Source organism: Thermobia domestica, chromosome 5, assembly GCF_964235325.1.
Source record: "Thermobia domestica chromosome 5, izTheDome1.hap1.1, whole genome shotgun sequence".
NCBI lineage: Eukaryota > Metazoa > Arthropoda > Insecta > Zygentoma > Lepismatidae > Thermobia > Thermobia domestica.
The window spans coordinates 121,914,042-121,926,946 of NC_137458.1; positions in this window are offsets into that span (position 1 = coordinate 121,914,042).

Below are 12,905 nucleotides of genomic sequence, written 5' to 3' on the forward strand. Positions count from 1 at the left end.
CACCGTACAATTTCACATGTTCAAGTGTGGAGGGTGCCATTTGATACATGTAATCTCCGGATGTTTACTTAGTAACTCTTGTCTTTGCGGAGAAATATAAACAACACTGTTATGCATAAATATATATTCTTCCTGTTGGAAATTTATTTCTAAGGAAGGTAATACTGTGTTTATTCTTCCAGGTTCTGGAATCAAATCTTCAGGTTCAGCAGCGCTCCATATTTCCAGAAGTTCACTGATATTCTTCCAGGATTGGAAGTTATAATATTTTGTTCGATATGCCTGGTTCCACGTGATCTATACAGTATAGCTCTGCCTTGTTAATTAGATATGAAAACCTCGTTCGTCCAAAGATAGTTTGAATATGATTGGGTTATAATTTTTCCCATTCCATTCGTCTCGCCTTGATTTTCAATTAGGAACAGTAGATCTTGAATAATGTAGATCAGCCACAAATAATATTTTTCTTATTGTTTCATCAGAACAACCATATTGCCTGGCTTTGTTCAAGAGGATAGATGTCTGTCATAAAGGCCGATTCCTAACTTCAACAAATATTTAATTTTGAACGGCTTTAGAGCCCCTATTCCATGGCCAAGACGTGAAGCATTTACCATCTTCCATATATCGTTGAATCCATTCTTGATATTTTTGTCGCACAACAGATCCCTAGAGATCTGAAGAATAGATTGTCCCATTGTTGCTTGCCCTACGATTTCGCCTCTAGTGCAGCAGTTAGTTCTTAGCAAGTTTTTTAGAGAGCCTTTTGTAGAGTCGTTTTGATGTATGATTAGCGTCATACTAAACGTCTGATTACTGCAGGAAACATGTTCGTCGAATTCTTTAGTGTGGCATTAATTACGCGTCAGAACGACTCTGCATAAGGTCCTAAGGCATTTTGATAACCTATTCGAGCTCTGCATTGTGTGTGCCAGAAACGTCAATAAAGTGAATCTTTCTCTTTGCAGTGAGGTTAAGCTGAGAACCTTCATAAAGGAGCCTCATAATCATTTTAATTTATATAATATTGATGAACGAATATGAAGAACAAGTAACAATAACAAATCCCGTGAACATCAAAAATTGCAGTATGCTTATTACGCCAAACCGAATTATATTTAAACCTGAAATAATACACTTCGTCTTCTATCAATTTTAATCGAACATCTTGAATGATGTTACTAGCCAGTAATCACACCCGAGTGGGCTGAAACGTTCGGCTGTTGATCGGGAGACAACTATTGGTCATTGATCAAGTCCCACTGACATGCAATATGTTCTTACCTGTAATCGAAGTTTGTGTTTGCGTTCCTGCAAATAAATAAAAGCAAAGTAATACTTGATTTTGTTAATGCATTTTATGTACTGCACCAGAAACTTGTCCCATCTCCAGACTTATTGTCAGATACAGTAAAGAACAATTAACTTATACAAAATTTTAAATAAATAATTATTTTTAAAAAACAATTACAATAAAAAGGCATAAAACTTGTGGAAATTTACATGCTGAGATAAAAGATTTCATCGATTGTTGGAAAGGGTCTGATTTCGACTTGGATCCTTAGTATTTTTTTTTTAAATTGTGTGTTTTAAGTCTACATACATACATATATATATGTATATAAATAAATAATATGGTGGTAGGTAACTTCACCGAAAAACTTTGAGGAGACGTTTTCGGCCCATGTTTATCAGAATTGTTTTCTTTCATCTCGTATAAGGAACCGCCTCTGAGTTATGAACTACCGAAAATTCGAAATATCAAGTTTCAAAACACCCTGGCTTAGAAACTATAGGGCCTATCCCAAGCTGTTCAAGGAATTACACAGGAACTGGTATACGCTCTATCTAAATATCCATGTTTCAGAATTCACTGGTACTAGCGAAACGAATGGACCATTAGTACTCACAGGAGTATCCCTATACTTCAACTTCCTTTTTACAGTTCCTTTCACAGATAACGGAGGATGGTAAAACATGGATATCTAGATAGAGCACATACTAGTTCCTGTGTAATTCCTTAAACCGCTTGGGATAGGTCCTATAGTTTCTAAGTTCGGGAGTTTTGAAAAGTGATTTCGACTTTTCAATGGATCATAACTGAAAGGAGACGTTCTTCGGACCATGTTTATTAGAACTTTTTTTTTCATTTCGTATAAGGAATCGCCTCCCAATTTTTTTTCGGTGGAGTTACCTACCACCCTATATATATATATATATATATATATATATATATATATATATATAATGTAGCAAACCGGAAATTTATTTCTAGGGGTGTGTGTCAAGAGAATTAATAGAAGTCGTGATATGTAACAGGCTGAGAAAGTGTAACATGGACTAAACGGCGGAAGTTTGAAACAAAATTTTCTTTTAAAAATCACGTGTATTATACAACATTGAATAGTAAAAAATATTATCAAATCATACTCGCTATTACTACTATGTTTTCTTTCTTTGTGGTGTACTGTATCATACATTTATCACTGTGTTAGGTTGATGGATCAATTAAGTAATTGGAATTTAACCCCTTTCCAGCACCAGCCATATATAAGAGGAGACTTAATTGTAACGGTATTTATGTATTTCTTTTAATATTGTAATTTTATTTGTTACTTATTGCACTACTTTTAATGCTTTTCATCTTCTAAAGTAACTGCATGCATTCACTAAATTAAATTCTTTTTAAATAATTAATACTTTTCTGACCAGAGTATATACTTATTTACTAAAATTGAAATAAGGCGTAACAGTTTTAATAACTTAACGTTATATTCATCAGACGTTAACTGAAAGAGAGATCTTCATAACATTAAATTATTGTTACATTTTATAATTTTAAATTTTCATATGAAAGAATCAGGTATTATTATAATTTACTGTTTCATTTTAGATTTATAATTAACTCTTTGCTTAATCTTATTTATATTGTTTCTCCTAATAATTTCCCATATCCGTGATTTTTATCCTTCAGTTCATTAATCTTTCAGTTTTTTTATTAATTCCCCGCGCTTCTTTCAATTTTCTTATTGTTCTAATAATTTTTTCTAGATCTTGGTCCGCCTTTCCCAAACTATATTATGCCCCGTTTCTTTAACATGTATGTATATAGCGTTATTATCTTTTTTGGGCCTTGCATTGTTCCTATGTTGTTTCACTCTTTCCTTAAGCTTTTTTCGTGTTTCTCCAATGTATATAATATTAAATTTCTTACACTTCACTTCATATACTAATCCTTCGTTTTCTTCATTTGTCTTCCCTCCTATTTCTCATTTTCTTAACCACTTCCAGAACTCTTCGTCGTCCTTTTCTGTTTTCACACCGCCTTTTCTTAAGTCCTTCAGTATCTGTCTTTTCTCCAATGCTCTCTATCCCGTGCCATTTCCTCTATTCTATTATCCCTTTCTTCTATTCAGCTTTTCTTTATCTCCTCTTTGTTGTACCCATTTATCTCTAGTAGACTGTGAAATTTATGTCTTCTTTTTTTTCACTATCTGTTTCTTCTATTCTCTTTATATTCTTGATGAAGTTTCTTTTTGTGCAATAATCCACATCACTTCTTTTATGACAGTAAATCCCTGCCACACATTCTTTGGTATACCATCTTGTAGTCAATCTTCCTTCTTTTCTTTCTATTGTCATGGCCAGATAATTTATCATGTTCTTTTTCACTTCTGTTTCCAGGCTTATCTCTTTCTCTTCATCTTAAATGCTGCTTACAAATTTTTCTAGTTGTCTCCTTGTTCCTTTCCATATTCCTAAAGTTATCCACATGTCTGTAATACACTATTAGGTTCCCACATTTTATCACCTTCTATTCCCATCTATTCATTACGAGTGCAAATTCTGCTGGACTCAATCTTGAACCTACACTTAAGCCTTTTATTTTTACCAGTTTGTTCTCTATTGAAAGCTATTATCCCACAGCATTTTTAAGGCTTTCACTATTCTTTCTTTTTTCCATTCTCTTACCTTCCTCTCTTCTATGACTTTTACCATATAATCTCTCTTAATACTGGGAAACATTGCTTCAACATCCATACTAATCATAATTGTGTTTTCTCTTATTCCCTATTCGTTCTAACATCTTTTTCACTTTTGCATTCTTCACTTTGTGACACACTTGGCCCATCTGCGTTTCTTCTGCTATTTTTCTTAATTATTCTTCTAATGGTTCTAGAAAGAATAGAAAATTCTCTTTATTCTTAATTCTTTTTAAAAAATTTATGAAGATTACTTAAGTGAACAAGTTTCATTTGCGATTTCGTCAAAAATCCGAATGTAATAATTGAGTTATTTAAATAAAATTTAATTTAATTTTGATTATCTACTTGCAGGTCAAGTTTTGGCACACAACTCGAAATAATTGTTGAAAAATTATAGTTCTTTTACTAATTTCCTTCTTACTTGTTCTTCAAAAGATTAGCGCTGGGCAGCATATTACCCCACTTAACGTAAAGTCAAGGGGCCACCAGAAGTAATTGTTAAATTGCAGTTCTTTTACGATTTGCGTATAAATACTAGATCCGGATATATGTATAAGAACTAAAGTGCAAACAAAAAACCACTAACATGTGCCAAGTAGCGACAAAAAAAAAGCAAGAATGCTATATAACCGAATCAGGGCAGCGCAAAGATTTGTTCAAAGGGAGTGTTCGCGTCTGCGACGGTGAATGTACGCCTAAGCGTGAATTTTGAAAGTGATAAAAGAGTTTCAATAGCACTTGCCATAGTCTCATACTAGTAATGCAGCTACATTTGTAAACATAAAATACAGCTTGTACACTGTGCAGAAATACGCCGCCAGTGGAAAATATGTCGTAATAGTAATCTTTCGTGTGGACTCAGTTATTTTTATCCATACTAGTAATCCTACTACTATCCATATACGCTTGTAATTTTACACTAGTAACCCTACACTTGTAAACCTAACATATAGCTAGCTGTATTACTTTGTATTTAATTCTGTCGCCTGCAGAAATTTGTTCCCTTTAAAATGTCTTTCCAGTATTAATTTCCTCTGTAAATTTTGCAAAATGTAGTGTGCCTAATTAACCGTTTATCAAGCTAATTTAAAATATATGTGGGATATTCTGATATAAATCAATTTCTATAATTTTGTAAATCAAATATATATATATGTAGCTATACGAAAATGAAAAATCTGTACAGGCACTAGAAACGCATGTCTAGTGCATGTGTTACATTTTTCCAGGTTTTTTGCATGTTACGTACCTGTTTCATGAAAGAAAACAGGCGTTTCTTGATCTGTAAGTGCATGTATTGAGATTTATTTTGAGGTAAACGGACATATGCTGTACAGGGAGCTCGGTAACATCAATGTAGAGTGCACGTACGGACAATGGTTTTGCTTTCAACATGTTAAAAGTAACAAGCACTCAAAAATGCGTTGAACAGTGAATGTTTAATAGTTTAAATACAGTGAAACCTCTCTAAAGCGGACAGCCGTGGGAATCAAAAATTGTCCGTCTTAGAGAGGTTTCGATATTTTCTTACGTAAATTAGTAAATAAGATGATATGTAATTACAAACTATTGAAGGTAATTTATCAAACCGTTCTATGTCTGGGCATGTCGACATCTGCGGATTCTCCACAAATCGCTTTGAAAGAAATTTTGTGTCTAATCCGAAACTTCTCTAACCACTCATTTGAGACCTTGAAATCTGAAACATTCATTTCTGTTGCTACCTCCAAATTCTTAGCTTTTAGCATCGACCCTAACACAGGATTTTTTTTTTTCATTCCGCACTCTATAAAAACATTCACTTGCACACCAACTTTGTTCAAAGCAATGAGACACTATTTTCATTGTAATTTTCACACCACAACTTTATTAACTTGTCTTGGTTTTATATTATCTCAGGTGCTTGTTTTACCGATACAAAAATTTTCAGCTATCCTTCGCACACCTCAGTATTCTTCGAAAATTCAATCAATTCGATTTTAGCATTAGCGCTTCTCGTGGCATTTCGAAAGCTCACAACGACTTACACCTTATTGTTTATTCGATGCAGAATGACTTAAAAAGATTTCCGTCTACAAATAGAGGCACTAAGACAACATGCGAATACGCGGACAAAATTACCAAACATGTCTTCTGCTTGATTCCAGCGGAACAGTAGAATGACGTGTCATCCCAAATGGCAGGCAACTGTCAATCACTTTTGATTCTAAAACAGGTTGGGTGGGAGTGGAATGCAAGCAAAGGATATGAGGGTGTTGTTAAACAAAGACGCTTCATCCGAGTTTCTGAACAGCCAGTTGACGAGGAAAAATGTTATTACGATGCTTCCTTGGTGATACATGTATGCATTTCTGAAAATGTATTTTTTTCTGTACTCTTCAACTTGTTTCTAGAGTGTCCGTAATATGGAGGTAAATAATACCTGTAAGAGACAGAAAAGACTGTCTGTGTCCGTACTAGAGTGTGTCCGCTTTAGAGAGGTTTGTCAACATGTTTTTTTCCTATTACAGTATTTGGGGATTACAAGTCCGTTATGAGAGGTGTCCGTTAGTAGAGGTTTCACTGTACAAGCATTTTCCATGTTTACAGTGAATGTTCCCGTGAAAAATACATGCAATTCAACAGAAAAGTACACCTGTATTGACGTCTGTTGAGCATTGGCCATACACTGCCTGTACATAGCCCTTCCTAATAGCAATGTACAGGCGATGAACAGCTGCATGTCTAACACCTGACAAGGAATAGTTGAACAAATGTTGTAGGAATGACTTCCAGGCTCCAGAAACATTCCCTTTACAGAGACGGTTTTTAACGTTAACATGTTTGAAATGAACAGGCACTCCACATGCATTCAAAACATGCATTGCATATTGTGTGTTTGATAGCCTGTACACAGACATGTTGCATGTACAATGAATGTTTTAAAAGAATACATGCAAATCGACCACGAATTATACCTTGAATGGCGTCTGTTCTGCATTGATCGTACATTGGCTGTACTACCATGAGCAAAATAAATGACGCGTCTCTTTATTTTGAAGTTTTTTGAAAATATCTCCGTTTTCTTTATATGTTCGAAATTTCGGAAAGTTTCCCCAGCAGGAAACGTTAATAACAAGCCCGTTTTAAATATTTGTGTTAGATATTAGCTTAAAATAAATAAATTAGAAGCGAAAAACATTAAATCGACTGAAATTACGGGAATTACCAACTCTGCTAAAGTGGGAAATTTTCAAGAACGCGAGGGAATTCTGCAGTTCAACACGAAGCAGCGACATCTATGTCATTGAGAGAAATGTGGATTAATTCTACAAACAAAACTTTTAACGAAACATTTCTAATATGTCTTATTACGTGCATTATCTGCAAACTCCAAATATATGAATCTATACTAAGTATTAACGTATAGATAGAGCATATAGTGGAAATTGCCTATGGAAAAGGATGAATTGGTAGCACGATCGTAATGAAAAATCATCTTTACCGTATAACATGTTCAATTTACGTAAGAAAACAAATAGCTCAGTTAGTTAAAGCAACGAGTTTGTATGCCGAAGGTAGCTGGTTCGAATCCCCACAGAGGTGCAACTGTCATTTTTATTACTGTGGTTATTTTATTTATTTTTTATGTGGGAAAGAATCAAATTGTAACATGTGTGTAAAACTCATGACGATACCAAAAAAAAAAATATTGTCGCGCTTGCATTAGTGTCCCTAAGTTTTGTTTGTAAATAGTTACGTAATTATTTTCCCTGTGCTCACTGCTCACAATATGCTCGCTGGTGCATAATGAATGTTTCCCAGTAAAAGCTAATTCTAATTTGGAGATTTTTATAAAGTTTCACAATGTTTATCATTAAATAGTCTTCTATCTACTTGTTTGGACACTTTGATACCAGATTTCCCTATTAAATGTTTAATTTTCAGTAGATGTTTCATTACGGAAAAGTTTTACAGTGTATTTGTCTTGAATTGAAATTGTTTTGAATTTACCCCACGAGGTAAGTAGCCCGGAGGAGGAGAACTGAAGTAGCTGATATTTTACGTAAAAGCAACCAATTTTAGATTGATGACGCTTCTTACCTTCAGCACATAATCTTTACGTTAGAGAGTCAGAGAGAAAAATCCTTTTTTTTCCCCTCCCCTTTGACCACTCATCTTAAAGCTCTACATGTAATGATTCGTGTCACATAATTTCGTCTCTCCAAAGATATTCATATAATAATAATTATTATTATTATTATTGGCGTAAATGGCGCCCCCATAACCCTGTGGCGTGGGGACCGCACAAGCTGCAAAGTCAAAAAATATATAGAAAGTACGCAGGGACGGACCAGGCCAAATTTTCACCTGGGCAAAGTGACTTTATGGCGCCCTCCCCCCTAGTATTAGCCTATATTTTACATTTTATCCTAGTGTTTTTAATAGTTTAAACCCATTTTTTCAAAAAGACATTCATTACCTAGGAAAACTTCACAAAAAATATGGCCTGCTATAAACAATACGAACAACGCCCCCCCCCTCCAGCTTGGTCTAGTGGCTAGCATGCTTGCCTTCTGTGGTCCCGGGTCCAATTCCCGGTGGGTTACTGTTGGACGATAAACGTGGTTCGGATTTCACTATAATCAGTATCCACATCTCCTTTGGCCATTAAGGCATAACTGTGGAATGCTAAACTCAAGCAAAGAAACAAACAATACTTACTCCCCCTCCACTCTTTATTCTACATGCCATCTCTCAATTTGTCGATACAGTCCCCTTAGTGCTATGAAACTCTTCTTCCATGGTGAAATGGAAAAAGATTATGTAATTGCCGCTACTTTACAAGAATATAAACCAAAAAAGTCAGTAGGAAACACATTATAAAATTTACTTTTTGAGGCTCGTTTTGGCGTCTCTCTGACTCTTGCCCCGCCCAAGGTCCGGCCATGAAAGTATGGACGCATAACTAAGGGCTGCGGACGTGAGGTTAACCTTCATGTTATGCGACTGGTGTTTGAAATGTTCAGTAACTGATGGGTTAGTAAAATAATTTCGACAGTTACTGATATTTAAGTTTAGCTAAGACAAAGTTACCTAACCAAATACATTTGATATCGCGATGTTACAATTTGATTTTTCCTCACATAAAAAAAGAGAAAAACAACAGTAAAAAAAAAACTCTTACTCGTATTAGGCTCCAACTAACAACCTAATTCGTACAGACTAGTTGCTCTGACCAACTGAGTTTCGATTTCTTACACGAAAGAAGTCTGTTATATTACGAGGCATGCTTTTCATTATGATCGTGCTGTTAATTTATTCTTTCGATAGGTAATTTCCACTCTTTGCTTTACCTATATAAATAAATGTAGGGATTCATATATTAAGTGTCTTTGGATAATGTGTGAAATAATTTCGCGACATATATACTTGCTTAAATGTATTGTATGCTATGATTTTCCCTGATTGTCTGTTGATATGGTGGTTGGAAAACACACGTCAAAACTATTCGAAGTAATACCAACACAGCTTAAGAACAGGGACTGAACTGAATCATCACTCGATTGACCTTGAGGGCAAAAAACACCAAAGTGTAGCTATAACGAAAGTTCAGCATGCATTTCTGTGGAGCTCTGTTCAGTATCACGGTTCTCTGGCAAACACGTTTGTTCTTAGGAGTATAGATTACAAACCTAACCTTTCGATACAGCGCAATTGCAGAGAACCAAAGTAAAGGAATTCTTGCCCTTGTTAAGTTGGGGTACCACCATGTGCAATAAAAAATATCGCGTCTCCTTGAAGTGATACTTTATCGAAAATAACTCGTTTTCCTTTATATATTCGAAGTTTCTGAGGGTTTCAAAATGAGGAAACATTACTGAAAAACAAGGACGCATTTAGGGGTGGGTTCAGGGGGTCCAGACCCCCTCTGAAATCCCAACTTTTCTGTAAATTTAACCTAATTTTGGGGGTTATTTTTTTTAAAAAAAATATTATAATTTATCCTAATATTGAAGTCGGACCCCCAGATAACTTTGGATCCCTCCCGAAATAAATTCCTGCATACGTGCTTGCTGACAAAGATATTTTCAATATATTCGTTAAATAATAAAGTAAAATAACTAAATTAGGAGCAAAAAGCTTCAACACGGTCCAACTTTTGTCCACTGCCAATATTGTTAGAAGGTATATTAATAGCAAAAACTTATAGTCAATGCTTAACCTTGAAACTTCATCCCGAACACAAGCATATTTTCGAAACACACTAAGGCCTAGCCAGAAAGCATTGTAAGCGAGTTACGTTTGGCAACATCGCACGGAAATAAATGAATGCTGAATTGCATTGTAACCCGTTTCTACTACTACTATTTTTATTACTAACTTCGCTATGGATCTGTGGAACTGTATAGTACAACTTATTTTAACGAAAATAAAAAAAAAATGTTAAATCACTTTTTGAATATTATTTTAAATCTTTTTTTTTAACGAAAGAAGTGTTATAAACTTTTTTTAAAAATAATCGTCCCTAGTCAGGATTTGAACCCACGCCAAAACCAATCTTCCTTACTAGCATGCTGCGCTAGCTCACTCAGCTACGAGAGCCGACAGCGTTTATCGTTTATTTTGTGCTATATTCACGTCATGACTCGTGATGTCACCAACAGGATCACGATATAGACGTCATTATTTTTCCTACATTGCAGAGTCCCCCGAGAATTGATCATTGTCTACTCGGACTGGAATTGTCATTTGGAACAAACACTTGAATATGAAGCCGAAAGTTCCTTTAAAATAGACGAAAACTTCGAAAGTTTTAAGAATTTTAATATTTTTGCCTTTTCCCATAAGGGGGTCATAGCCTCTACACCGAAAAGCCCCCCAAGATTTGATCATTGACCACTCGGACTGAAATTCTCATTTGAAACCAAAACTTTAATATGAAGTAAAAAATTAAACTTTTACATCAATTTGAACTGACTGGTTTCCGGTTAACCACACCATTATGTTTAGTTTAGTTAAGTGGTAATTTGTGACAGCTTCATATCAACAAAAGAATCCTTCACTTCACCGCTTCCCCCCCACTCAGGAATCCGTGCTGGATCAGCCACTAGAATCAATAGACACTTTTCCTATTCTTTTTGTCACCCTTGGTTGTGTAGGAGCTCCCTCGAACAAATAAAGAAGCGGTAATATTACAATCAAGGGGAGCTATGTATTAGGTATCTCTTTAGTTACTTACCCCTAACCGCACAGGGTTATCTTCAGTAGAATTAAAAATGCTACGTGATATTCCAATCATGAACGGGGAGAGGGTGATATAAATATATTTTCTTATTCATTTTGTCTGCCCTGCTTATCAGAAATTACGTAACGTTGTCCCTGTTTGTCAGTAACGTTGTCCTTGTCTTTTGGGAGGAAATGAGAGGGGCAAAAAACCGTCGTGCCGCCTCCCACATGGTTGCTCAAATTATTACATAAGAAAGCATTTTAAACTAAGATGTCTAAGGTTACTACATTAGGTAAGTATGGTATCATGGGCGGCATTAGGGGGGCAAAGGGGGCATTTGTCCCCCCACTTTTTTGAAGTAACCCATTAATGTATATAGTTTCATTTGGAAATGTAATGTTTTTGTATGTATTACGGTCTCATAGAAAAAATGGTGCCATATAATATTTGTCATTGCGTGAGTATATATTGGTTGTTTTCCCGTGAAGTTAAGAAAGCAACAGGAATTGCGTTTTAATTGCCACGGAAAACAGCCCCAAAATTAACCTATTGAAGCACAATAATTCCAGCATACTTTCAATTCAGTGGTATAGAAGCAAAACCTGATAAATCCATTATTCAATTTTGTCAGGAAACGAAGAAGTGACGCCCTTATGCTTCAGAATTGTTGAACATTTTTTTGTTTAGTGATCAATAATACAAATGAGTGAAATCAACAACTAAACAAAAAAGTTGTTAAGAAATTCTGAAAACATGAGGGCGTAACTTTTTCTTCGTTCCCAGCCAAAATTCAAAAACGATTTTAGAAGGTTTTGCTTCTATACAACCTTCTTACAACGGCTCGATATGTTAGTCAGCCGCTTTGAAACTAATTGAGAGAACATTTGCAAAAAAAAAAGTATTTCACAAGGAATTCTTTAATTGCACAAAAATTGACAGTTCCTAAAATGTCTTTTCTTCTTTCTAAAGTAAGGAATATTGATTAAAAAGAGCGTAATAAGAAACAACTTCTACCTTTTCCATTGTTTTGTAGTGTAATATACGAGTGAAGTGGTGTGTTTAGGGGTGTACGAGTTTATACACAATTAGATTTAGTAAATTCAACATAATTCTAGGTTTTAGAATTATTTTGTATAACTGGAGTGTGAAATGATTCTAAGTGTGGTTGTGTTTTGATGTATTCCAAGTGAGTTAAAACTGCACCTAATGGCAACGAACATGTTTCGAGAAGCTGCACAAGCAAATACATGTATTGCTTTAAATGTCGTAGCAAATGTTTGTTGTATTTACTGGCTTTCATTTTCCAAGAGTAATAACATTCATTTAAAAGCATATGTGGAATTAAAAATTAAGTTGTTCATTAATCCCCAGTTTCAATATTACTTCTACATAGCATACCTCATTATTCATTACTATGATTAATATTATCCTTTCTATTCATTTGTTTTGTAAATTTGTTATTAAATAATCTGATTACACAATTTTCTAGACAGAATGTTAAGAGAAAGAAATGAAATGAAAGTTTTGAGTTTTATGTCCCACGCTTATGCCGGCTAGGCTAAAGGAGACGGTGAAGATGATAAATACTGTAAATGAAATGGTGGAATGAAGAAAGTGGGAGGAAACGGGAGAACCCGAGAAAACCTTACCGACAAGGTGTTTGTCCGCCACAAGATCCACTTGGCGGGAGCAGGGTTTGGACCAGGAAC